Below are 27,431 nucleotides of genomic sequence, written 5' to 3'. Positions count from 1 at the left end.
TTTGCTTTGATTTTTCTCCTTATTTGAGAGACATTGCTACTGGTTTACATGATAAGTTGGTCTTTTTAGGACTATAGGAGATTGAGGAAATGATAAAGTGATAAATTGAAGATAATAGATATGGGACTATCTTCCTTATGGTTTTATGGTTTGGAGAAAAGATTGAAGTTTCGAGGATTATAGTTTAAATGTACATAAAGATCAAATTGAGTAGCTATAGATCAAATAAAGAAATTGAATGACATTATAAAAATGTTAGGTTTTTATTGTGTTTGAGAATATTGCTTGGAGATTTCAAAAAATTTCACATTGCGATTGAAGTAAATCGTATTTGTTATCCATATAGTTTGATGGAATTGACTAGGTTGAAGTTTAGAGTTACTAAGAGTATATTTAAATGAGTGTTACAAAGATGTCGATATTGATAAATGATGACGTTAATGGAAGAAAACATTAGAATTTGTGGTCTTATGATAAGTATGAGGAATCTTGATAATTTGAAATAATTTTGTGATCTTGGAGATTATTTGAGGAAGAAAATTTAGATAAGAGAATGTGAATTTCGAGGACGAAATTTATTAAGGTGGGGAGAATTGTCACATCCGTGACTAAATTTCTAGAATTTATACCTAGATATTAATATATATTATAATTATTGGGTGTGTGATTTTTATTTGGTACTATAGGAAAAATTGGAGTTAATTTGAGGGTTTTATGTGTAAAATAAAAGTTTTGGGTAATTTTTAAAAATTATATAAAAATGGGGGACCAAACGGGGTCTTTGCCGGATTTGGGATATATATCCAAATCTCCAGCCGCGTTCTATCCTATTCTTTTCTTTTTTTTTCCTTTTCTTCTTCTTTCTGCTTCTTCTGCAGATTTATCGATCCTGAACCGTTTCTCCACCGTTTCTTTGATTTACGGAGTTTCGACCGTCCGAATCACTCGAAATTGAAACCATAGTATCCTTATGTATAGATCTAAATCCTAACCGAAGAGTTTTTGAGTTTCGGCAGTGTTTGGAGGGAAATGTCTTAAACAGGATTTAGAGGAGAATTGAACGGTTGTGTTTTCTTCAATTAATAGCCAAGGTAAGTAACTATCAACTATATTTTGAGTTTTATGTATATATATATATATATATATATATATATATATATAACCAAAGAATTTTCAGAAATTGATATTTTAGGGTTATGCAGGAATTTTGTAAAATTGAGGTTTTTCACGATTTTGCTTTTTATTGTGAAATTTTGGTTCAAATGAAGCTATTGACTATGATTCTATGTGAATTTCAGATTTTACTTGATTATGTTGATTTAAGGCTTAATTTGGTTGATGTACATATATACATATATGTTTTTGGTTTCAATATATATCTATATTGAACAAAATGAATTTGATGATTTCTTACGAATTGTTTTTGGATTGAGAAATCTATTGCGATTATTGTTGTTATTATTTTGGATTGAAGTCCAAATATGATTTTTATGATACAAAAGGGCTAATTGAAGTCAAATGATTTATGATTATGAAATAGTTTGGAATTTGATTGTGAAAGGAAATTTGAGTACGTTATGATTTTATGAGTTTATATCCATCGAGAGTTATCCGGATCGGTGGTTTTATATTTGAAGACCATGTTCAGTGAGGGACATGGCCTGTGTACACAGTCTGAAGACCTATTGGGTATGGCAGCGAAGTGTTGGGTAAGACCATATGGGATAGGCAATGTTAAGAGACATCTCGACTATATATGTGGTTATGGATTGATACTTAAGGGGAGAAACTCGAGGATGGATACAATGTTTTAAGTTCATTTGGATTATGTTTTCGGTTATGATTGATTTTGATATAAGGTTTTACGTTTGATTGAATACGATTTGATTTGATAAAACACTTATTTGATTACAAGTTGGTTTGATAAAACATTTATTTGATTATGAATTGGTTTCATAAGTTTTGAGTATATTTTATAAGGTTTTAATTAAATCCCTTGCTAAAGGTATATATGTAGCTATGTTAAGTAAAGTTGGTTTTTATAGCTGATAGTTTCTTACTGAGATTTTTGTCTCACGTTTTTAAATGTTTTAATATTTTTAGGTGAGAAAGTACAGGATATAGAGAAGGTTACCGACCGTTTAGGCGAGGTTTGGAAGTTGGCTGCTTATTGTTAGAATTATGGTTAGAACTTTGGTATTTCAATTGTAATATAATATGATATTATGATATTGGGATAAATTGGAGACTCCTAAGTGGTGATTATGATCTTTCTATTTCACGTCCGATGTCGATTGAGGTCGTCTAGGGTCGGGTGTGACATTATCTCTCGGATGGATACGTTTTGTGAAGTATTTATTGATATACGGTTTGTGAAGTATTGATTGATATGCGATTTATGGAGTCCTTATGGATACGATTTATGAAGTATTTATTGATATATGGTCTATGAAGTATTTATTGATTTATGGTTGAGTTGAGTAAATGGTTAATTGCAAACCTATTTATTTTGTCAGTTGCGTTCACATGGACCCTGATGACCACGTAAATTTGGTCATTCACCGTTGGATCTAGGAGGATTAAATATAAGTCTTAGGATGTTTTGAATCTCCACCTTAGGCTATTTATTTTGTCAGTATAGATGAGATTTTAAAGAAATAAATATATATAGCTACTTTGACACAAGTTTTGGTATTAAGCATTTTAATACAGTTTTACAATGTGTGGTATTTGAGAAATAATGTTTATATCAAGCTTACGATATTTTAAATTGCATTTTTGGTTAAGAGTATTATTTGAGTATTTTATTATGGTTTAATCCATAAAATGTTCATTTTTAAGAATATGAATTTTATATAATACATTTTGGAAATTAAAATATATATAAATAGTTATTTTGAGTATAAGTATTTTATGTAGTTGATAATTGCTTACTGAGATTTTTGTCTCACACTTTTAAATGTTTTAATGTTTTTAGGTGACAGCGTACAAGGTATAGAGAAGATTACCGATTGATTAGGCGATAATTGGAAGTTGTTGCTTATTGTTAGAATTATCATTAGAACTTTAGTATTTCAATTGTAATATAATGAAGTTGGTAAATATGTTGAGGTTCTTGAATGACTAATGTAGTAGGAATGTGGATTTATTTTAGAATATATCAAAGAACAATCTTGAAAAATGTGAAATTTATGATATTTGGATAATTTAGAGACTCTTAAGTGTTTATTGTGATCTTTCTATTTCACGCCCGATGCCGATTAAGGTCGTTTAGGGTCGGGTGTGACATTTTTATCCAAACTTAATTCATACAACATAATTAAAGTCACATTTAAACATAACTTAATTAGATAAATATCCAATGCTATCAAAACCGGACCGGACATCAAACCGGATTTATAACTGGGTCACGGGTCACTTGGTCAGATCGGATGGCTCGGAATGGTCAGACCGGATGATGTAATAAATAAAAAATATATATTAATTATATATAATTAATTTAAAACTATAAATATAAACTATAGTTAATTATAAATATAAACTTACAACAAATATCCTTTCAAAAAAACTTACAACAAATGTAATTAATGAAACTATGATTATAAATTAAAATACAAAGTAATTAATAAAGGGTAAATAATTATAACGTCCTTATGTTTTTACATAACACGCTAGTAAGTCCATCATATTATTATAAGGTCCTTAAGTTTTATCTTAATCAATTCTTTAGTCCTTTCATTTTTTTTTGTAAATGAAGTCCAAATTACCCCTAGTTATATACATAAAAAAAATATCTTTTAGTTTCAAATTTAATCTAATGAGTTTTAATGAAGTTTTTGAACTACATATACACCGAAATAAATATATTTGAAAAAATATATTATTAATTTTCTTAAATTGTAATTATTTTTTCTTTATTTTTTAATATAATATCTTTAAACTAACATTAAAGATTGTTATAAAAATTTTATAATTTTTTAAAAATCATATATTTTTTCTTCATTAGTAAAATTTATTAGAATTATAAAAACTTTTTACAATGATAGTTTTACTCCTATTTTAATAATTTTTGAAATATTTTTCATTCATTTTTTTAATCAATAAATTTTAGTTATTAAGTTAATTGTATAAAAATCAATAAATCAATTATTTTATATTGGAGTATATTGGAGAGATTGTGATTATGTAGGAAAAAAGAGAAAAAAAAATATAAAATAGGAAAAATATATGTTTTATTATTAAACATAAAGTAAAGGGTAATTTTGGTATTTTAAAATTTATTTAGTATAGTTTGACCATTGACCCAAGCATAAGGACTAAGGAGTTAACAAAAACAAAAACTGAGGGACTATGTAATTATTTCTAAAAACACAGAGACTAAGTAGTGTATTAGGTAAAAACACAAAGACTTTATAATTATTTACCCATAAATAATTGGTTTTTTTTTGTCGAAAATGAAAGGAAAAGAAAAAAGAAAAAGAAAAGCAGGATACAATAAAGATGAGAGGTAATTTAATTGAATATAATAATCCACTTAAAAGGAGCCACAATATTATAGACAAAAAGTTCCACATCTCTTATACTATGAGAATGAGATAGATTTAGTAATTATAAATACAAGTGGATCAACCTTCCACTTCCAAGGGTTAAGTGATCCATCAGGACATGGGCCTAGTGGATGAATTTCATTTCATTATAATATATCTGTTCTTCAAACAGATAAGTTTTAATTATTATTTTTAAATGTAAAAGAACCGGGGTTCACCGGTTTCCGATTTGACCGCTAATTTCCGGTCTAACTCCGGTTTTTGCCGGTTTTTGGAACATCAAATAAATCGGTGTAACTCGGACTGGAAGTCTAGTCGGTTCCCGGTTTGACCGGTTCCGATCCGAGTTTTATAACATTGTAAATATCTATATTATAATTAATATCCAAACACGAGCATACATATAACAAGAAATTAATTTTGTTCATAGTACATATTCTTTGTTTTTTTTTACTCTTTTAAGTTTTTAATATAGAGGTTCACCCCAAAGAATCAAAGACCATTGATAGTTTACTCCTAACCATTTTTAAGTTTTTTAGTTTACTTAAAACCATTATAATTTATATTAGTTAAGTATTTTTTTAAAGCACATTGATTATAAAGTAAAATAAAAATGTAATACATAGGGCCGATTCTGAGATTTTAGGGGCCTAGGGGCGAATTACTAAATAAGGGCCTAAGAAATAAAGTACAAGCAAAAAATAAATTATGAAAGTTTGTGAAAAAAATTCCTCAAAATGATACTTTTTTATTACACTGAACAAATGATCTAATAAAAAATATTTCAAATGGAAAATACATTTTATATCACTTTAATTACCCAGTTTCTTATACAAAATAATGTGTACGAGCATTTTTAGATGCAACTAATAATATTGTCTGCATCAATATGTTCTAAAATATGATATTAACGGTCTCAAATAACTTTTCAATAATTTTAATTTCAAAAAACTTCTTTCAGCAAATGCAATGGTCACTATCACAGTTAAGAGTATCCGAAAATCAATTGAAATATTTGGATAACAATTCGATGTGACAAACTCAAGAATTTCAAATGCTGACATTGCTAAAACCACTTTTAGTTTTTATGTACTTTTACGAAATTCTTTTTAGAATATTGGATATAATTAGTCTAATCATGACTAATATCTAACTTACTCAATAATTATGCATCTTCTTTTTAATCTAATTAAAATTAAAAGCCTACTACTATGTTTGGACCCTCTCTCATTCTTGAGCCCTGGGCAGGCGCCCCTCCTGTCTAGGCTCAGGGACGAGCCTGGTAATACATACATTCATTCATATATATATATAAACGGTTCGGTTAATTGAAACTGTTGGTTTTTTAAAATACAAAACTTAAACCACTAACCGTTACAATCAACTTATACAAACCTAAACTGTGTCCATGGATTCGGTCAAACCGGTTTGGTCAGGGTTTTTGCGCACCCCTGCCACAAAACACTTGTGCAAACACACATAACATTTGGCTACAAAACATACATCATAAACATAACAAAGTTCATACTAAAAATATTACAAATGCAACCTACAAGTTTTCTAAGCATCTCAACACTTCGTTGAGCATTTAAGCATTTTCATCGTCATTTCCATCAAAATAGTTGTTTATAATTATGTCTTCCAAAGCATCATGATATTTTGAAAAAAACACATAAGTTTTTTTTTATTGTACAGTCATAATATGGGCTACTTCCAAAGATTGCTAGGAATTTACACCTTCTAAAGAAAATAGTTCATTGGCATGTTTTCACTTTTCTCAGCTACTTGTTGCTCATGTTTATCAACACGGGACATTAATCCATGGTGGAAAGATGCACATTCATGTATGTCATGAAATCTTGTAAGCTAACTAGTAGCACTATCATTACCCTTATTACTATAAAGTAGACTATAAGATTTCAACATCACATAAAAAAGTTAAAGTAAATTAAAATAGACATTCAACACTAACATTCTATCGTTCCTTTTTCCATCTTTTGAACCATAAAGTGCCACAAAAGGTGAGGATTGTCTCACACATATAAGGAGTCATTTAGCTCCCTTGCTAACCAATGTGGGATATATTCTCTCACGCTCAATGCATTTGGAGCGTGAAGCTAATATCAGCGGATATCCAATATTTAGCTTATTTTTAAAGCAATGTGGGATATTTAACACCCTTATTCACGCTTAATTCATTTGAAACATAATGTTAATATTACCGGGGGACCAAATATTGAATTGTAGCTCTTATACTATCTAAATAAGACCAAGATGAAGAGAAAAAGTATGTTGCAATGAAAGAATAGATTACTGAAATGTGACTATATTAGTCATGAATTACATAAAACTATTTTGTAACTATAGTTGTAGTGTACTAATTATGGTAAGGTTAAACTAGCAAACTTAAGTAACTTAACATATAGGGTTATCTCTTCTTCAAGACATGGTGTTAGTATCAATTTGCAATAAGGGTTCCTCCTCCCGCTGATTTGATAAAGATTAATTATGATGCAACTTTCATGCCTAGAGGTAATATAGGTGTTGGAGGGTTTCTTGCTCAAATAAGTGCATGTGCTTATGAGTAGCTTGTCCACTGGAAAGTTGTTGGTTGGTCCTTTATGTAGAGTTACTTGCAATTTTAAATGGCAAGAGTGTGATTTCTTCGTGTAATAGTTGTTTGAGATTGTAGAAGCAATTGAGACCATCTTAGAAGTAAATGACATAAATTACACTGATATTGTTGCTTAAGCCATTCGTGATCGTAATTGACTCTTTCCATGTTTCGAGTTTTATCTTTGAAGGTAGAGCTCACAACTCTAACATGAGTTTGGTAAATAAGATCTTAATCTACTTTCTCTCAATTTTTTTAAAAAAAATACAGTGTCTTAGATAAAAAAAATATAGGGATTAATAAATTATTTATCCTATATTATTTTAATCTTTAATCCTTCTTTATGTGGTTGAATCATGTAAGTCCATGCGCAAACCTTGAATTGGCAAAAAACAATGTAAAATAGGGGGTCATTGTTCGGCTAACCCGCTTTGATGCATAAGTCGATTTGTGGTAAGACTTGAGGACGAAGGCTTCAGTAAATTAAAGTTAAGATGTAAGCTTAATAAATGAATGAAGTAATGCACCTTGAGTTTTTCTTACTCTATTTATATTGTGATCAAACTGTAGAAGGCGGTTATAAATTTAGGAGTGGGACGTGCTACGTGTCACCCGTTGATAGGTGAACATGCATCTAGATATGGACAGATCTAAAGTGGGAGAAATGGGGGCACTTACCCCACTAAAAACGAGAAATTAAAACCCCATTTATATATTATGGAGTTTTCCCCTGAACATTCATCCATTGATGGCTGAAGAAGGTCCTTTTCCTACTACTGGTGTCATCTAGAGGTTGAGGATGATAAAATAGGTTTTAGTTTTGTTTTTATTTCTGCATGATGAAAAGACGTCGTTCCACTTAAGTGGGACGATGTTGTTTTGTCTAGCAAAAATCAGATCAAAACTAAGAGGTTGTTTGATTGCTCCTTTTCATGCTTATGTTTTCCTTTTCACTTCAAAATGGAAAGTTTTAAGTGTTTGGTTAGTCACCTCATTTTTCTACACTTGTAAAGTAGTATTTTACAAAAGTAGGGAATCATGTTTTTTTGGAAAAGCAACTTTTTCCAACAGCAACATAAAACAAACGGACCCTAAATCTTTAACTCATTCTATATACATAGTCTACTGATATTAGAAATCCAACTCGGTCTCTCTTCTTTCTCAATTTCTAACTCATTCTGCATATAGAGATTACAAATACTTAACTCAAAAAATCTATCAACTTCAAATTCTCCGCAACCCAATCCAAATCGTTAAATAATTCCTTCAACAAAATTGCTTCTCCGATTTCGTCCTACGTCCTTTGAACCAAGAAGGAATATTGTTGAAGTCTTCTTCTTTTCATGATTTCTTTCTTTTTTTCTCTTTCTTAAATGTTATGAAATGGTTGCTTTGTTGTTAATTCTTGTTAATTGCAGTCCTTCGATTTTTTCTTCTTAATTACTATGAAATGGTTGCTTTGCTATTAATTCTTTACTTCACTGTGTTGTTGCTGTTAACTCCTGTTGTATCTACTTTGATGTTTGGTGTTTTTATTATGTATTTGTAAATTATAGTTAATTGTAATTTTAGAAGTTCAAGTGAAAAGTAAGCAAAATAATAATTACGAATTTAAAATTTTCATGAGTATTGAGAAATTTAGCAATTATAAATTTAAAAGTTTAGCAAAAAGTTTAAAGTAATTTAGCAATTAAAAAACCTTAATCATTTACAAATATTTAAAAGCAAAATATTTAGTCATTTAGTAATTACAATTTACAAAAGTCTTAAGCAATTATTTATACATATAAAATTGAAAGATTGGAACAATACTAATTTCAAATTTGTTCCAAAATTTGACAATCTTGCCCTTTTGAACTCTTTTCCATCTCATCCTTATAACACAGATTACAATCTTACCCCTCCAAATCACTCAAAAACCTCAGCCACCTAGCAGCAAAACGACATCGTTCTCTACCTTCTACACTTTCCTCCTCTATGTGTTCCAATCACTCCAAAATATGACGTTGCCTTTCAGTTCCTGGTCCAAATTCATCTAAATCTGGTTCCTTCGATTATTCCGACAGGTGTTTCCTCGGTTGATGGCTATCAATTTCTGAGCTCCAGATTGAATCAATCCAAAATACAACAATGCCTTTCATTTTATGGTCCAAATTTGGTTAAGGATTTCGATTCGTCTACGGATCTGAAGGGCCTTCAGTTTGCTTCCTTTTCCTCTGGTGATTTTGTTCGTCTATGGATTCCAAGGATACTAAAATTTTAGGCTTCAAACATTATTTGGTTTCAGCAGACGTTCTTTGTTTTCTTATTCTACCAGAAAATGTCGATTACTTCAATCTGTATTTCTTCTCTTCCGTTTGGGGGTAATCACAGGAATTGAACAATTTCATCAACGGAACTGAGAAATAGAAAGAAAAAGGAGATGCTTTCCAGTAATTCTTCTGTTGTGAGCAGCAGACAATATGAAGGCATGTTTTTCCCATGTATTGTCCTTCCTTTGCTTATTCCATATTTGTTTTTCTCCATTTGTAGGTATATTTTTCATGTTTTTGTTAGCCATTCATGAATAATCCCAATTTTTAGGTCACTTTTGTTTTTATGTTTTAATTGTTTTACATATTACATAAGTGTAAATTAGTAATTTATAAATTCCAACATTCTTATTTGTGATTGCTTTTAATAGATTTGTTGTTGTTGTTTGTTTAGTGTGTAATAATTGTTTTTAGCTTCGAACTAAAAGGTACAACGGGAAAACACATGTTGGAAGTCTTGCTTATCTTCCTCATCCTCTCTCTACCAACCATAATGATATTTTTTTATTAAGAATCTAGGAATTGTTACTTCACTCTATTAAGCCAATGCGATTTTTTGAGTGATTATATATAAATAGGCATGTATTTATTATTATTTTTTATAAGTCAGTTTAGGTTTCTGTCACTCTTTTTTTAACCCTTTTCTTCTTTCTTTTTACTTTTGTTCTGCACTTTCAACTTTGTCCATGTGTTTTTTCTTCTATTACTTCCATTTTCTTTCATGGACACTAATTTCTATTTGAACTGTATGTTTACAGATGGGTGATAATATGTAGTAATTTTTGTTCTAAATGTGTTCTTTTAGTGAGTTTAATTTTCTTACATACTAAATTTTTTGGGGTTTGTTGTGTTTTAATGGTCTCAAATGTTCACTTTGATTGTACCATTCACAAATATTTTGCCAGATTTTCTCAAGCGTCTCAATTTGCCTCCACCATGTTTTAAGGATTTCATTGATGAATTGAACCATGAATATGTTTGTGATCTTTCTATTTTCTGTATGGATGAGTCGGGGAATTATGATGTACGAGTTTTTAGAGGAAGGAGCACCGACCATTGTTTGGGAGCTAAGCATTATGCTTCTCTATTTTTGCTTCATCATCTAATGGTAGTGCATAAGTTCACTGTTATTGACATAAATCACAAAGCATTAACTGAATTGAAGTCTTCCATGGTGTCTTCTGTACCTACCCAAAATACTTCACTCCCATTACCTACAAATGAAGATTTAGACATAGACTCTGTTTCTGTTGATATTAAGGAGTTAGGCTATCTTTCTTCTGTTGATCTTAGTCCACAAGTAAGTTTGGCTTCCTACGAAGCTTTAGAAGCATAACTTCAGGAAATGGTGAAAGAAACTGAAAGGATGACAGTCGAAGTCATTAAGTATCAGGCGAAACTGAAAACAGCTCGACAGAATGAAGAAAATCTATTTAAAATAGCTTCTGAATTTATGAAATCTTTTAGGAATTTAACTTCTTATGAGACTTCTTGGTATGTTATTTAATTGTTATGATTCTGCCCAATATATTACGTATACTTTTATCAATAATCCATTAATTCTGATCTCATTATGTTTTTCTTTCAGTAATTTGCACTTACATTGCCTAAACTATGTTGTGTACATGAAATTACATTTTCATTTCAAGAAAAACATTTCAAATTCAGTAAATAGTTTCCTATGTTTATGAGTGTTTTCTGCTAGGTAATATTTCTAGCATGTTTTAGGTTTTGTTTTGGGTAGGTTTTCATGTTCATTATAATGGTTGTAATTTTGTTCTATTTAAATTATTGAATTAATTATGATTTCTGACAGGAAAGCGGTGCAACTAAGAAAGTTCATCTGCAGGCGCTCTTATGTTGAAGTCTTTCTTAAAACTCGTGATATATGTACATATGGTTTCAGATGTTTTCGTTCAAACCTCCTCTGTTGGTGGTTTTTTTTTTTTTTTTGCTTTCTTGATACATGTAACTATGTTTCGCATGTTTGGGTACAAACCTTTTAAGCTATCGTGTTAGTCCGTAATTTTGAATCTTTAATGAATACAAATACAATATGTTTTGTGTTTCTTTCTTTTGGTTATAAATTTAATTTCGGTTTTCTGCTCATGTTTTGTTAGAATTTAACTAGATAATTATTATTATTATTATTATTGTAGTAGTTTGTATATTTTACATGATTTTGTTTTTTAAAAGTTAGCTTATTATTTAATACAGTTATTTTGGAGGTTATTAAATAATTGGGATAATGGTCAAATTTAACCATAACGTTTAATGAAGTGTAAATTTAACCCTAATGTATAAAATAATATAAATTTACCCCAACATTTTAAAGGAAGATCAATTTTTGCTATGTGTTACCCAAATTGTTGAAAAGAATTCGTATTGTTTAAAATTTACGAAAAGTTAAAGTATAATGGCCAAATACTTAAAAATGTATAGGGATTTATCTAAAAGTTATGACAAATTAGTGAGAAAAAATTTGGAATTGTTTTAAAATTGAGAAAAACTAAAGTATAATGACCAAATGTGTAAACATAAAAGTATATGGATTAAATTGAATGTGTGAGAAAAAAAATCGAATCGTTTATAATTTGAGAAAACAAAAAGTAAAATGACCAAATGCGTAAACATATAAAAATACAAGGATTAATTTGAAAGATGTGCAAAAAGTATAATTCTGACATATTTAATATATTTAAACTGAAATTACAATATAATATATTTTTACTATTAAATAAATCGGTTACAAATTATTCAATTAATATACCAAATATCTTAAAATAATTGATACTTGCAAGGTCTGAAGTGACAGTTAGATACTACTACAACTGGTTTTTCCTAATTCTCAATAACGTAAAGCTGAAATTAATATTGCTTAATGATCACGTTTGTAACACCCTGATCTAATACCATGTAGATATTGTCCGCTCTGGCCCAAATCCAACACATTGGGCCTGAGCGGACAATATCTACATGGTATTGGATCAGGGTGTTACAATTGATATCAGAGCCGACTCTCCACATACGATGTGTGGTTCGGGGACGAACCAAACGAAAGCTGGTGGGCCTATAACGACCCGGTCCGGAGAGGGTGGCGCCGGGGTAGAAGGCCTAAGCAAGGAGCGACCCTAAGGGATGGCGATGGGGGCAGAAATGAACTGAATCCCACATCGGAAATGGAGAGGGAGTGATTGGGGCTTATTAGTAAGATGTGAATCCAATACATGCAGACGCGTTTTAAAGCCGTGAGGCCCAATGTGTTGGAATTGAGCCAGAGCGGACAATATCTACATGGTATTGGACCAGGGTGTTACAATTGGTATCAAAGCCGACTCTCCACGTACGATGTGTGGTTCGGGGACGAACCAGGCGGAAGCTGGTGGGCTTGTAACAACCCGGTCCGGAGAGGGTGGCACCGGGGTAGAAGGCCTGAGCAAGGAGCGGCCCTAAGAGATGGCGATGGGGGCAGGAATGAACTGAATCCCACATCGGAAATGGAGAGGGAGTGATTGGGGCTTATTAGTAAGATGTGAATCCAACACATGTAGACGCGTTTTAAAGCCGTGAGGCCCAATGTGTCTGAATTGGGCCAAAGCGGACAATATCTACATGGTATTGGACCAGGGTGTTACAACGTTAAATTTGCACAATTTCTTGCTTTGCGGCTAAATGTGCACTTGCTTTAAAATGTCAGGGTTAAATTTGGTCTTCATCCTCAAATTATATTAACTTTTATTTATCATATTGAAATTTCGAAATTTTTTTATTGATAAATTAAATCAGTTTTGTACACTTTTTTATTGTTTTTTAACTTTATTAATAACACAGTAAATATTTTAGATAGTTTCACAAAGAATATTATGATTATCTTATATTTAGCAAATTTATTGTTAAGGATTTTAATATAATTTTTTTAATTTTTTTTACTAATATACTAAATATTATACACATAATTGATCTTTGCAAAGTCTGAAGTGACAGTTAAACATTAGTAAAATCGATTTTCTATAATTTTTAGTAATGTAAGACCAAAATTGGTTGCACAATTAATTTTGTTACTAATACACTAAATATCTTAGGCGTAATGAATATTTGTAAAATCTGAAATGACAGTTCAATACCAGGCAACCCAATTTTTTCTAACTTTCGATAACATCAGACTAAAATTGATATTGCTTAATGTTTAGGATAAATTTGTACAAAATTCATACGTTATGCCTGCATTTACACTTCCTTTAAAATTTTAGGATTAAATTTTGGTATTTATCCTTAAGCATATATATTAGAAAAAAAACATATGTAATCCCCTTAATAAATTATTATTTTTTATTAGTTAAACCTTTATTTATCTAAATAGATACATTAACTCGTAGGGTGCATTTGGTTTAAGCTTCAGAATCGAAATCGAAATCTGACGGAATCGGAATGTGACGGAATCAGAATCGGAATGACTATTTATTTAGTCTGTTTGATTCAATCTGGAATCAGAATCTATAACCTTTAGAATTGTTTGGTTCTCTAATGGTTGGAATCGGAATAAATATAATTTTTTATTAAAAATAATTTATTAAATAATAATTATTATTATAACTTTAATTAAAAAAAAAGCAAAAATAAGTTTAAATTCAAATTGGATTTATGACTTGAATATATAAGGATTTAAAATAAAACTTTGATAATAAAATGAAATTAAAACGAGATAGAATAAAAATAAATTTATGCTAATTATAATATATAAGTATTATACTATGAACTTCACCATGTTTTTTTAAGTAAAAATGTCACTACAAGAAAAATGCTGATCTGCTACGGAAAATTTAGTAGCAGAATAACGAAATTCCGTAGCAGATGACGGTCAGCTACGGATCTCCTACAAACGAAAATCTGTAGCAGAAAGGCTCGTATGCGATTGTCTCCTACAGAAATTATGTTCTGTCGGAGAACTTTCCTACAGAAAGTCAACTACAAATTGTTGTAGGAGATATTTACTACAGATATTTTGCTACTAAAAGTCTGTAGGAGATTATTCTACAGTATCACCTGCAAATGTCGTATGAAAAATTATACCTCTTTTTGTAAAATTTATAATTTATTAATAAAAGAAATTTTTGGATTGAAGGGAACTCTATCTCTCTATGCAACTAACTTTCTAAATACTAGTTAATACCAAAATGAGTTATGAGTCATAAGAAACCTCAAGCACCTAAAAATATAAAAAAAACAAGTGAGTAAAAATACAAAGTGCTGGTTTCAACATAAAACTGGCTTCCCTCATGAGGTTAGATAATGAGTTATGAGTCATAAAAAACCTCAGGCACCTAAAAATATAAAAAAAACGAGTAAAAGTATAAAGTGTTGGTTTCAACATAAAAATGGCTTCCCTCATGAGGTTAGATACACTTATAAATATCACCGGTTACAGAATAAAGTGCATTTATCAATTCCTTCTCAAGTCGTTTTGATTGTGAAGTTCGGGTTCTCTTGAGTCACTTGCTATAGCTTTCCTTCCCTTCCTTAATCTTCAAGGAGCACTATGTCATGTCTTTTAAGATAGGATAAACCGCTTCAAATCTCTCAGTTGCTATGAACAAAATACACACGTTAAGAATCTGCCTAATAAATTGATCAACACATCAGACTTCCTTCGTAATACCCTTGTTAAAACCACAAACATATCATTGTTAAGAAAAATCGTGCTACTCAAAAGCACAATTGTTCATCAACATTACATATTTTTTTATCAATTGCAACATCATTTTATAATTTTTATTAAATCAATTTAAATTCACATGTATCAGTATAAAAAATTGACAAGTATTCAAAAACCATTTGTTATACATTGATCTATATATCACTTTTTATTATTTTTTATACATTGATACTTTTACAGTCTTATCATCTTTGAGAATTTCAGGTGGAATATCCCATGGATGTTTCAAACACATCAGATGAACAAACAAAAAGATGGATATACCTATCCTGCAATTTCAACATGGCTACATTTTGCTACCAAAACCAGAAAAAGACACAAATGACCAACCCATATATTTATTACGAAAACAAAAAATTATTGGTTGCAGATATATCTAGTGAAAAGAGACAAGAACAAAAATATAGCAAGAGAAAAGAGCAAGCACATTTAGAACAAAATATATCAGGTCTACAATTTCATCCTTAGCAACTTTAATCCTCACCAAGAAGCCGCAGTCCTCACTGGTGGAGGATCTGTCAGTGTAAAAGTATGGATCCACCGCCATTCATGGAGGAGCCATCGTCACCCGCCACCGTCGAGGTGCCATCATTTTCTGTTGACCAGTAACCGGGATCTACAGATCTAAAATAAAAGACAAAATGCAATCAGATCTGCGATCTAAAGATGGAATTCAGAGAGAAAAAGATCAAAATAGAAAGAGAAAAAAGAAATAGACCTAAGATTATTACCATCGATTGAAGGTCACAATAGGAGAAGAAGGCGTCAACCAAGGAGGTTTCATCACAGAGGATACCGTAATCATCGCTCTTGAAGTGGAACCGGTGCCATGGATGAAGGACAGTTTCGGTTGGAAGGAAATGGGAGGAGACAGAGAGCGGCGCATATGATATGAGATTGTGTTAAAAGACCTAGTAATTTCTAAAATTATGAATTTATACTCCACTTTCAATTCAAAGCTAATATCAACCATCCACTCTAATGAATATCAATGGCGGTAAATCATTTGAGAAAGGTTTGGGTAAAATTGAGCCAGCATGTTAATTTTATTGTAAAATTATAGTAAATTGGTCTATGTTATATTGGAGGTAAAATTATATTATTTTATATACATTAATGAAAAATATTGAAATATGAGCAATAAAAGATAAAAAGATTGGAATGCCCTTAATAATGTGCAAGTTCACCCAACTTACTAACGTTATGGTAAATTATTTTTGGCTCTCAACGTTATGAATAAAATTAAATTATTTTAAACGTTATGAATAAAAATTGCTTATAGCTATCAACATTAATGTATTTTTACATATTATTCTTACTTTATTATTGTTATTTATTATTATTTTTTTACTCCTATAAAAAAAACTGTAGGAGAAACAAGTAATTTGTAGGAGATTATAGGTGATTTATGGAGGGAATCTTCCCTCCAAAAATCTCCTACAAAATTTTCTATTCCGTAGGACACTTCATAGGAGATCTCCTACAAAATGCTTTTGTAGGTGAAAGCGTAGCAGTTTTCTATTTTTCCTACAGATACACATTTCGTAGTAGATTTCCGTAGCAGGTCAGTAATTTTCTTGTATAGAAGACGTGTACATATTTTAAAAAATAAATTCATATAGTGGGTGGTTTTTTTGATAGAAATAGTGGGTGGTTAATAAAGGAATCAAGTTGGTTGATGGGGGTAAAGGGGGAGAATTATTAATTCTCATGTTTAAGGGAACTGAATCCCATTCCAATTTTAAAATTAGCTAAACAAATATAATTTCATTCTCATTCCTTACCCTCATTGTCTCCAACCAAACACCCCCCTAGATTAATTATTCTTTATTAAATCCACAATTTTATAAAGACAAATATAATGTCATTGTTCCTTTAATTTTCAATAGATTCAGACCATTTCTTAACTACTTTATTTATGTATATAAAACAATGTTACCTTAGCAATTTAGACTTGCTAAGTGAAGTTTGTAGTATTCTCATATCTAACCGGATCAAGTAAGAATCATTTTGTACATATTTATTCAGGTTAAGTTAGATTCTTCTCATAAATCTAACATATAATACTATCTTTTTCCTTTATAAGAAATTAAAATAGTTAAAAAAAAAAGATGGTACAATTAATACTAATAGGATAAAATTATATAAAGAAATAGAAGTATTGTAGTTTTTCTAAAACCTTTTCAGACTTCTCATGACATCACACTACATTCCGCTTTATCTTTTTTATATAGATATAATATTCATATTCACAAGTTAAGAAGTTGACAAGTTCCAGTTTATAGAATGACAATTAAATTATTTAAAATTTGTTTATTCCATGTGTTAACAAAATGATACAACTATACACAGATGTCATATATTTTGTGATAATAATATTAGAGCATCTCTAGTGGGAGACAACTGTCACAGCCGACCTTAGAGGTCTCAATCGACATCGGGCGTGAAATAGAAAGATCACAATTAATATTTAGGAGTCTCCAAATTATCCAAATATCATAAATTTCAAACTTTTCAAGTATTCATCTTAGATATATATTCTAAATAAATCAATATCCTTAGTCATTCAAGAACCTCAACATATTTACCAACTCCATTACAATTGAAATACTAAGGTTCTAATAATAATTTTAACAATAAGTAACAACTTCCAATCCTCGCCTAATCGCTCGGTAATCTTCTCTATACTTGTACTTTCTCACCTAAAAACATTAAAACATTTAAAAACGTGAGACAGAAATCTCAGTAAGAAACTATCAGCTATAAAAACTCAACTTTACTTAACATAGCTACATACATTTGTAAAGAGATTTAATCAAAACCGTATAAAATATACTCAAACTTAAGTTTATAAGATAGCTATCAAAACCTTATAAAATATTCTCAAAACTTAAGTGCATAAAATAAAATTTGTGTATGTGTATCTGTAATAATCCCAATTTTTATCGGATTTGAAATGAAATACTTAAATTATATATATATATATATATAAGTATTTACATATATATATTTTTTATATTATTATATATATATATATATAAAATATTTGTTTTACTTTACCAATTCTAAACCTAAACTATTTTCCACTTTCACTTTAAAGAAAAGAAAAAAAACTGTTTGAAACATAGCCGCCGTCGTCGTCCATCGAGGGTGGGATTCGAGCACCTGCAGAATTTGATTTTTATTATCTTCCACTCCCTTGCTCTCTCCAATTTTTCTCTAGTAGGTGTTCCTATTTTATAGTTATGTAGGAAAATTTAATTAATTGAAACCTTTAAGTTGGATTTTGATTTTGGGTTCAATCTGTGTGGTTTCTCCAATAAGAGTTGTAGACATGTCCCAATAACTTCTTCCTCCCTAATTTAATAAGTAAAGATATCCTATAATATTGAATTATTTATTTATTTTTTTATATAAACATATATGTATATCATTTTTTTTGGATGGTTTTCAAAGTCCATGAAAGAAAAAGCTTCTTTCCATACAAAACCCACCATGTGGAATAGGATAGAAATTGATGTTAATTACCACTTTCTTTTTCTACATTCTTTATTATTGTTATGGTTTGGTTTAAAATATTAAAAGGACTAAGTTTTAATGTTAGTTAGATTAATACTTCCTAATTTAATTTTTCCAGGAAACCCAAAATAGATATGTTTAGCAGTTTAAGTATATTGTTTCGATTCCTTCTCTTTTCTTTCTAAACCAAATATTAACCCCCATTAATTTAGATTGGATCCTAATTTTAGATCAATTTAGTAATGATTTTCCCCACTTGAATTCATAGGATATAACAATATTCCTTCGGACGATTGAGTGGCAAGCTATCGGGATTCTTAGATATATCTTTCGTTTGGATATCAGGTGAGTGGTAATTATAGTACATGACGCTATTTGGTTGAATTATCGGACTTGAAACTTGAAGCTGTTTATCAAAAATTGGCATTTGAATATAGATTTTGTTTTATATCGTATATCTTGAACTTTACATTTACTAAATGTCCTTAGTGTTATAGAGCGTATATTCTGGGAACAGGCCTTAATAACACTAAGGACATTTAGTAAATGTAAAGTTATAGAGCGTATATTCTGGGAACAGGCCTTAATAATTGATTTGTTTTATTATCAGTTTCAAAGAAGTTATTAAAAATTGATTTGATATGATCTGTATTTCCTGACACGCGATTCATCGCGGTTATTACCTTTATTTTAGAAATATGATAATTCGTTCAATCAGTTATGATTTTCTGATTTATATATATATCCTATATGTTTTTTTTCAAACTGGTACAAGTGCTCAGTATATCTGTATCTGTTATCTGGCCTCACACCGATCTTCATAACATTAGGTCTTTGCATCTGTCCTTGAGTCAGGTTGTCAGTTGTCAGTTTGTCGTCAGTTGTGTCAACATTAGAATCATGCATAAGATCGGTGAAGGCAAATATCTGTTATCTGTATCTGTTATTGGTAGCGCGCTTACCATTTATCTGGCCCTGGTGGTGTGCAGTATCACCACTCTGTTACACTGTACCATGTGTTTTAAAGCTTCTGTCTTATTTCTGATTATCCTAATAATTGATATTTTGAAAGGTTTCAGTATTATGTTTCACAATTGATTATCAGCATTTTGAATTGATTATTGTATATTGACCTTTTAGTTTAATTGATTTTGAAATACTATATTTTGAACTATATTTGACATAATTTAAAAGTATCAGCCTGCCTGCCTGTTCCCTTTCTGTTGTGTGCTATAGCTACTGCTCACTGAGGTTTTCGCTCGTATAGACGAAAATCTCATACCACGTTGAATCTTTCTTTTTCAGATTAAGGTCCCCGTTCGTGAGATAACCCTTGGATTGATGTTGAAGGAGACTGATTAAGAATTTAGCTTTATTTTATTCGTTAGAGAACTTTGATTATTGAGGTTTAGACTTGCACATTTGATTCCTTTAAGGTTTATTGATGTAATTGAGATGAGTTTGATATTCTGCTAATAAACTTTGAAATTTTCAATTGTTCAGAATTAAGGCTAGCATAGATTAAAGTTAGTTTAATTTATGCGCCGGTCATGGCCTGGGTTGGGTCGTGACAAAGGTGGTATCAGAGCGTAGGTTTAGGTTCTTGTAGACTTACTATATAGGATTCACGTGTTCTGTTCGTATCCCTGATCTTGCATATCTATCTAGGTCTTCTTATTTACTCATTTTCAATATCTCATTTGTTAAAGTGTCTAACTCTGCTGCATGGATAGGTAATCATGCCTCCTAAAGGAAGAAAAAGAGGCAAGAATACAGTTAATGTCAGTACTAGGAGTAGGGTAACCGTTGAGAATTCATCCCAACTTGATGGGGGAGCTTCACACCCTATTGGAGGACCAGCTCCAGCATCTGAACCAATATTGCAACCAGCTGGAGGGTCATCTCAGCCCACTCGTACAGCTTCAACCTCTCAGCCTGCTCAAATATCTAACACTGATTTGGCTGCTGGATTGCAAGGGGTCTTTCAAGCAGTTGAAAGGCTAACAAATGTGGTAGGTGAAAACAGACAACCAAGAACTACAGGATCTGCTATACCTAATGATAGAGCTCAATTACAGGATCTCAGTGACTTCTTGAGGTTACAACCTCCAAAGTTTTCGGGTGAGGATTCTGTAACAGATCCTATGGATTTTCTGGATGCTATGGACAGATGTTATGAGGTCTTGGGATGCACCAGTGCTAGGATGGTATTGTTAGCAGGGAATCAGTTACAAAGAGTGGCACGTAGTTGGTATCTTTCCAAGAGAGGGAATGGACTTGATAACGCTTTCCTTTGGCCACAGTTCCATGATTCTTTCTTAGAGAGGTTCCTTCCTCCTAGTGTTAAGGAAGCTAAAGCTTTAGAGTTTGAAGTGCTGAAACAGGGTGGTATGACTGTGAGTGAATATGAAATGAAATTCACTCGACTTGCTCGTTTCGGTGAGCATCTTATTCCAACTGAGGAGAGGAAGGCAAGGAGGTTTGAGAGGGGACTTCGGGACAGACTGTTAGACCGAATTGCTCCTCTACGATTGTCTAGCTTTGAGGAAGTGGTGGATCAATCTAGGCAGATGGAGATGTTTAATGATCAGCGTAGGGCTCGTGATCAGAACAAACGTGCGCGATATGACAACCAGAGTGGTCAGCATAGTAGGGGAAGTAGCTATTCAGTATCTCATGGCTCCCATTCCTTACTTGGTCAAGGAGGGCAATACTCCAAGAATAATCAGAGATATGGTCAGAGAGCTCAGTCCACTGGTACTCAGAATAGTCAAAGTTCCTCTAGATCAACATTCCCTACTTGCCAGCTTTGCGGTAAATTCCATGGTAACTCTCCATGCCATCGAGCAACTGGGGCTTGTTTTGGTTGTGGTCAGGTGGGACATAGAAGAAAGGATTGCCCAAGCAGTAACACAACACTAGCTGTGAGTCAGGATACAGTTTCTGCTCCTTTTATCGGTACCCAGCCATCTTCTCAATATGGTGGTAGAGGCCAGAGTTCAAGAGGTCGAGGTCAGGGTGGTCGAGGTCCCAATTCAGCTCCTAATCATGCAACATCAGGTCGAGGTCAGTCTAGAGCCTTTGCTCTGACACAGCAGGATGCTCAGGCATCTAATGCAGTGGTGACAGGTACCATTTCTGTATGTTCATTTGATGCTAGAGTTTTGATTGATCCTGGTGCTACACATTCCTTTGTTTCTCCTTGTTTTTCTATGAAATTTGGTGTACCACCCACTATGTTAGATTGTCCGTTATCTGTGGCAACGCCTATAGGAGATGTCCTTGACATAAATCTAACTTTTAAGAATTGCTTAGTAAAAGTAGGGGAAAGGGAACTCTTAGCTGATCTTGTATTACTTGAAATGTTAGATTTTGATGTGCTTTTGGGAATGGATTGGTTAGCCTCATATCATGCCTCTTTAAACTGTTATAGCAAGTTAGTAACTTTCAAAATTCCTGGGGAGATAGAATTTCAATTTCAAGGAGATCGTAGCATGGCTCCTCATAGTCTTATTTCTGCTATTGCCACAAGAAGATTGTTGTATAAGAACTGTGAAGGGTTTCTAGCTTATGTTAAGGATACTCAAGCCAAGGGTATCGAGTTGGAGAATGTTGATGTGGTGAATGAGTTTATTGACGTCTTTCCTGAAGATTTTCCAAGTTTGCCACCTGAGAGAGTAATCGATTTCTGTGTTGACTTAGCACTCGAAACAAGACCCATATCTATGCCTCCTTACCGAATGGCTCCTGCTGAACTAAAGGAGTTGAAGGAACAACTGCAAGACTTGCTTGACAAAGGGTTCATCCGCCCTAGCGTCTCTCATTGGGGTGCTCCTGTGTTGTTTGTGAAGAAGAAGGATGGATCAATGAGGTTGTGCATTGATTATCGGCAGTTGAACAAGGTCACAATACGTAACAAATGCCCTCTTCCTTGAATTGATGATCTTTTTTATCAGCTCCAGGGTGCAAAGTACTTTTCTAAGATCGATCTGAGGTCCGGTTATCACCAGTTGAGGGTTAAAAAGGTTGACATACCTAAGACAGCTTTCAGGACTAGGTATGGTCACTATGAATTTCTGGTGATGCCTTTTGGTCTCACTAATGCTCCTGCAGCTTTTATGGATCTAATGAATAGGGTGTTTAAGCCCTTCCTTGATTGTTTTGTGATAGTGTTCATAGATGACATTCTTGTGTATTCTAAAAGTAAAGAAGAACATGAACAACATTTGAGGCTTGTTCTTCAGACCCTAAGAGAGAACCAGTTGTATGCCAAGTTCTCAAAATGTGAATTCTGGTTGGATAGTGTCGCATTCTTAGGGCACGTGGTATCCAAAGATGGGGTGAGTGTTGATCAGAAGAAGGTCGATGCTATTCTTCATTGGCCAAGGCCTAGTTCAGTGTCAGAGATTCGAAGTTTTCTTGGGTTAGCGGGTTATTATCGATGTTTTGTTCAAGACTTTTCTCGAATAGCTTCTCCTTTAACCAAGTTAACCCAGAAGAATGTGAAGTTTCAATGGTCAGAAGCATGTGAGAAGAGTTTTGAAGAATTGAAAGTTCGTTTGACTTCAGCACCAGTGTTAGCTCTTCCATCTGGATCGGGGGGCTACACAGTGTTTTGTGATGCTTCAAGGGTTGGTCTGGGTTGTGTATTGATGCAACATGGTCATGTGATTGCATATGCTTCTCGCCAATTAAAGCAACACGAAAAGAATTATCCAACTCATGATTTGGAAATGGCAGCAATGATCTTTGCGCTGAAGATATGGAGACATTACTTGTATGGGGAGACATGTGAGATTTTCACTGACCATAAAAGTCTCAAATACATCTTTGATCAGCGTGATTTGAATTTGAGGCAGAGAAGATGGGTGGAGTTTCTCAAGGATTATGATTGCACAATTCAGTACCATCCAGGGAAAGCAAACGTTGTAGTAGATGCTTTAAGTAGGAAATCTCTGGGTAGCTTAGCTCATCTTTCCGTAGTGAGGAGACCTTTGATTGGTGATATTCATGAGTTGATTGATCAAGGAGTAGAATTTGAGGCAACATCTGAAGCGTTGGTAGCTCATTTTCGTGTTAGACCTATTCTATTAGATAGAATCAAGGCAGCCCAACAAGAAGATCCTCAGTTGTGTAAAGTTAGGGATGGTGTTTGTCAGGGTAAGGTTCAAGACTTCGTGATCGGTGACGATGGAGTTCTTCGTTATGGGACTAGACCGTGTGTTCCTGATGTTGATGATTTAAAAAGAGAAATTTTGGAGGAAGCACACTGTTCAGCTTATACAGTTCATCCTGGTTCCACTAAGATGTATAGAGATTTAAGGGAGTTATACTAGTGGAGCGGAATAAAGAGAGATGTTGCAGACTTTATTTCTAAATGCCTTACTTGCCAACAAGTCAAGGTAGAACATCAGAGACCGTCTGGGTTGCTCCAACCATTACCCATTCCTGAGTGGAAGTGGGAGAATATTGCTATGGACTTTGTGGTAGGATTGCCTCGTACTAGGGGAGGGTACGATTCCATTTGGGTGATAGTCGACCGTTTAACTAAGTCAGCTCATTTTCTTCATGTGAAGACAACCTATGATTTCTCTAAGCTTGCTCAGTTATACATTGATGAGATTGTTAGACTTCATGGAGTTCCAGTATCTATCGTGTCAGATCGTGGTGCTCAATTTACTTCTCGATTCTGGAAGAAATTTCAAGAAGCGCTAGGTACAAGACTCTAGTTTAGCACCGCTTTTCATCCTCAGACGGACGGACAGTCAGAGAGGACTATTCAGACTCTAGAGGATATGCTTCGAGCTTGTATCTTTGATTTTGGTCAAAATTGGGATCACCATTTACCTTTGGTAGAGTTTGCCTATAACAATAGTTATCAAGCTAGCATTGAGATGGCACCTTGTGAAGCTTTATATGGTCGTAAGTGTCGGTCACCGATTTGTTGGGATGAGGTTGGAGAAAGGAGACTCACTAGACCCGAGTTGATACAGTTGACTTCAGACAAAGTTCGAGTTATCCATGAGAGACTATTGACAGCTCAAAGTAGGCAAAAGAGTTACGTTGATCCAAGGCGCAAGAATGTAGAATTTCAGATCGGCGATCATGTGTTTTTGAAAGTCTCTCCGATGAAAGGAATTATGCGGTTTGGCAAGAAAGGAAAATTGAGTCTGCGTTATGTAGGTCCATTTGAGATTCTTGAAAGGATTGGTGCAGTTGCATATCGGTTAGCTCTTCCACCTGATTTCTCTAAGGTTCATCCGGTATTCCATATATCGATGCTTAGGAAATATATCCCAGATTCTTCTCATGTTTTGCAACCACAAGCTATACAAGTTAGAGATGATCTGTCTTATGAGGAGCAGCCTATAAGGATATTAGACAGTCAAGTTCGGAAGCTGCGTTCAAAAGAGATTCCTTTAGTTAAATTTCTTTGGGCAAAACCATTCTAGTAGTGAAGCCACTTAGGAGATTGAATCTGAAATGCGAATCAGATATCCTCATTTATTCGATATTCCAGGTTAGTGTCCTTGTAATTTAAATTCGGGGACCGAATTTCTCTTAGGGGGGAAGAATGTAATAATCCCAATTTTTATCGGATTTGAAATGAAATACATAAATTATATATATATATATATATATATATATATATATATATATATATATAAGTATTTACATATATATTTTTTTATATTATTATATATATATATATAATATTTGTTTTACTTTACCAATTCTAAACCTAAACTATTTTCCACTTTCACTTTAAAGAAAAGAAAAAAAACTGTTTGAAACATAGCCGCCGTCGTCGTCCATCGAGGGTGGGATTCGAGCACCTGCAGAATTTGATTTTTATTATCTTCCACTCCCTTGCTCTCTCCAAATTTTCTCTGGTAGGTGTTCCTATTTTATAGTTATATAGGAAAATTTAATTAATTGAAACCTTTAAGTTGGATTTTGATTTTGGGTTCAATCTTGTAGACATGTCCCAATAACTTCTTCCTCCCTAATTTAATAAGTAAAGATATCCTATAATATTGAATTATTTATTTATTTTTTTATATAAACATATATGTATATCATTTTTTTTGGATGGTTTTCAAAGTCCATGAAAGAAAAAGCTTCTTTCCATACAAAACCCACCATGTGGAATAGGATAGAAATTGATGTTAATTACCACTTTCTTTTTCTACATTCTTTATTATTGTTATGGTTTGGTTTAAAATATTAAAAGGACTAAGTTTTAATGTTAGTTAGATTAATACTTCCTAATTCAATTTTTCCAGGAAACCCAAAATAGATATGTTTAGCAGTTTAAGTATATTGTTTCGATTCCTTCTCTTTTCTTTCTAAACCAAATATTAACCCCCAATAATTTAGATTGGATCCTAATTTTAGATCAATTTAGTAATGTTTTTCTCAACTTGAATTCATAGGATATAACAATATTCCTTCGGACGATTGAGTGGCAAGCTATCGGGATTCTTAGATATATCATTCGTTTGGATATCAAGTGAGTGGTAATTATAGTACATGACGCTATTTGGTTGAATTATCGGACTTGAAACTTGAAGCTGTTTATCAAAAATTGGCATTTGAATATAGATTTTGTTTTATATCATATATCTTGAACTTTACATTTACTAAATGTCCTTAGTGTTATAGAGCGTATATTCTGGGAACAGGCCTTAATAATTGATTTGTTTTATTATCAGTTTCAAAGAAGTTATTAAAAATTGATTTGATATGATCTGTATTTCCTGACACGCGATTCATCGCGGTTATTACCTTTATTTTAGAAATCTGATAATTCGTTCAATCAGTTATGATTTTCTGATTTATATATATATATCCTATATGTTTTTTTTCAAACTGGTACAAGTGCTCAGTATATCTGTATCTGTTATCTGGCCTCACACCGATCTTCATAACATTAGGTCTTTGCATCTGTCCTTGAGTCAGGTTGTCAGTTGTCAGTTTGTCGTCAGTTGTGTCAACATTAGAATCATGCATAAGATCGGTGAAGGCAAATATCTGTTATCTGTATCTGTTATTGGTAGCGCGCTTACCATTTATCTGGCCCTGGTGGTGTGCAGTATCACCACTCTGTTACACTGTACCATGTGTTTTAAAGCTTCTGTCTTATTTCTGATTATCCTAATAATTGATATTTTGAAAGGTTTCAGTATTATGTTTCACAATTGATTATCAGCATTTTGAATTGATTATTGTATATTGACCTTTTAGTTTAATTGATTTTGAAATACTATATTTTGAACTATATTTGACATAATTTAAAAGTATCAGCCTGCCTGCCTGTTCCCTTTCTGTTGTGTGCTATAGCTACTGCTCACTGAGGTTTTCGCTCGTATAGACGAAAATCTCATACCACGTTGAATCTTTCTTTTTCAGATTAAGGTCCCCGTTCGTGAGATAACCCTTGGATTGATGTTGAAGGAGACTGATTAAGAATTTAGCTTTATTTTATTCTTTAGAGAACTTTGATTATTGAGGTTTAGACTTGCACATTTGATTCCTTTAAGGTTTATTGATGTAATTGAGATGAGTTTGATATTCTGCTAATAAACTTTGAAATTTTCAATTGTTCAGAATTAAGGCTAGCATAGATTAAAGTTAGTTTAATTTATGCGCCGGTCATGGCCTGGGTTGGGTCGTGACAGTATCCATCCTCGAATTCCACCCGTGTAGATCATAACATCAATCAT

The 27,431-nt window shown here is 32.4% G+C and overlaps 2 long non-coding RNA genes across 2 annotated transcripts; one reads left to right on the top strand and one right to left on the bottom strand.

Annotated features, from left to right (window-relative positions):
* The first annotated feature begins 9,089 nt into the window (after positions 1–9,089).
* LOC136218165 (uncharacterized) lies at positions 9,090–11,574 on the top strand. Its single transcript, XR_010683665.1, has 2 exons — positions 9,090–9,629; positions 11,290–11,574. It is a non-coding gene; the product is annotated as an uncharacterized lncRNA (long non-coding RNA).
* Positions 11,575–15,291: 3,717 nt separating this feature from the next.
* LOC136220448 (uncharacterized) lies at positions 15,292–16,164 on the bottom strand. Its single transcript, XR_010684528.1, has 2 exons — positions 15,918–16,164; positions 15,292–15,810 (listed from the first exon to the last, which is right to left on the bottom strand). It is a non-coding gene; the product is annotated as an uncharacterized lncRNA (long non-coding RNA).
* Positions 16,165–27,431: the final 11,267 nt, after the last annotated feature.

Source organism: Euphorbia lathyris, chromosome 2 (assembly GCF_963576675.1).
Source record: "Euphorbia lathyris chromosome 2, ddEupLath1.1, whole genome shotgun sequence".
NCBI lineage: Eukaryota > Viridiplantae > Streptophyta > Magnoliopsida > Malpighiales > Euphorbiaceae > Euphorbia > Euphorbia lathyris.
Note: the sequence above shows the minus strand (reverse complement) of the source record. Positions and strands in the feature narration are given on the sequence as shown.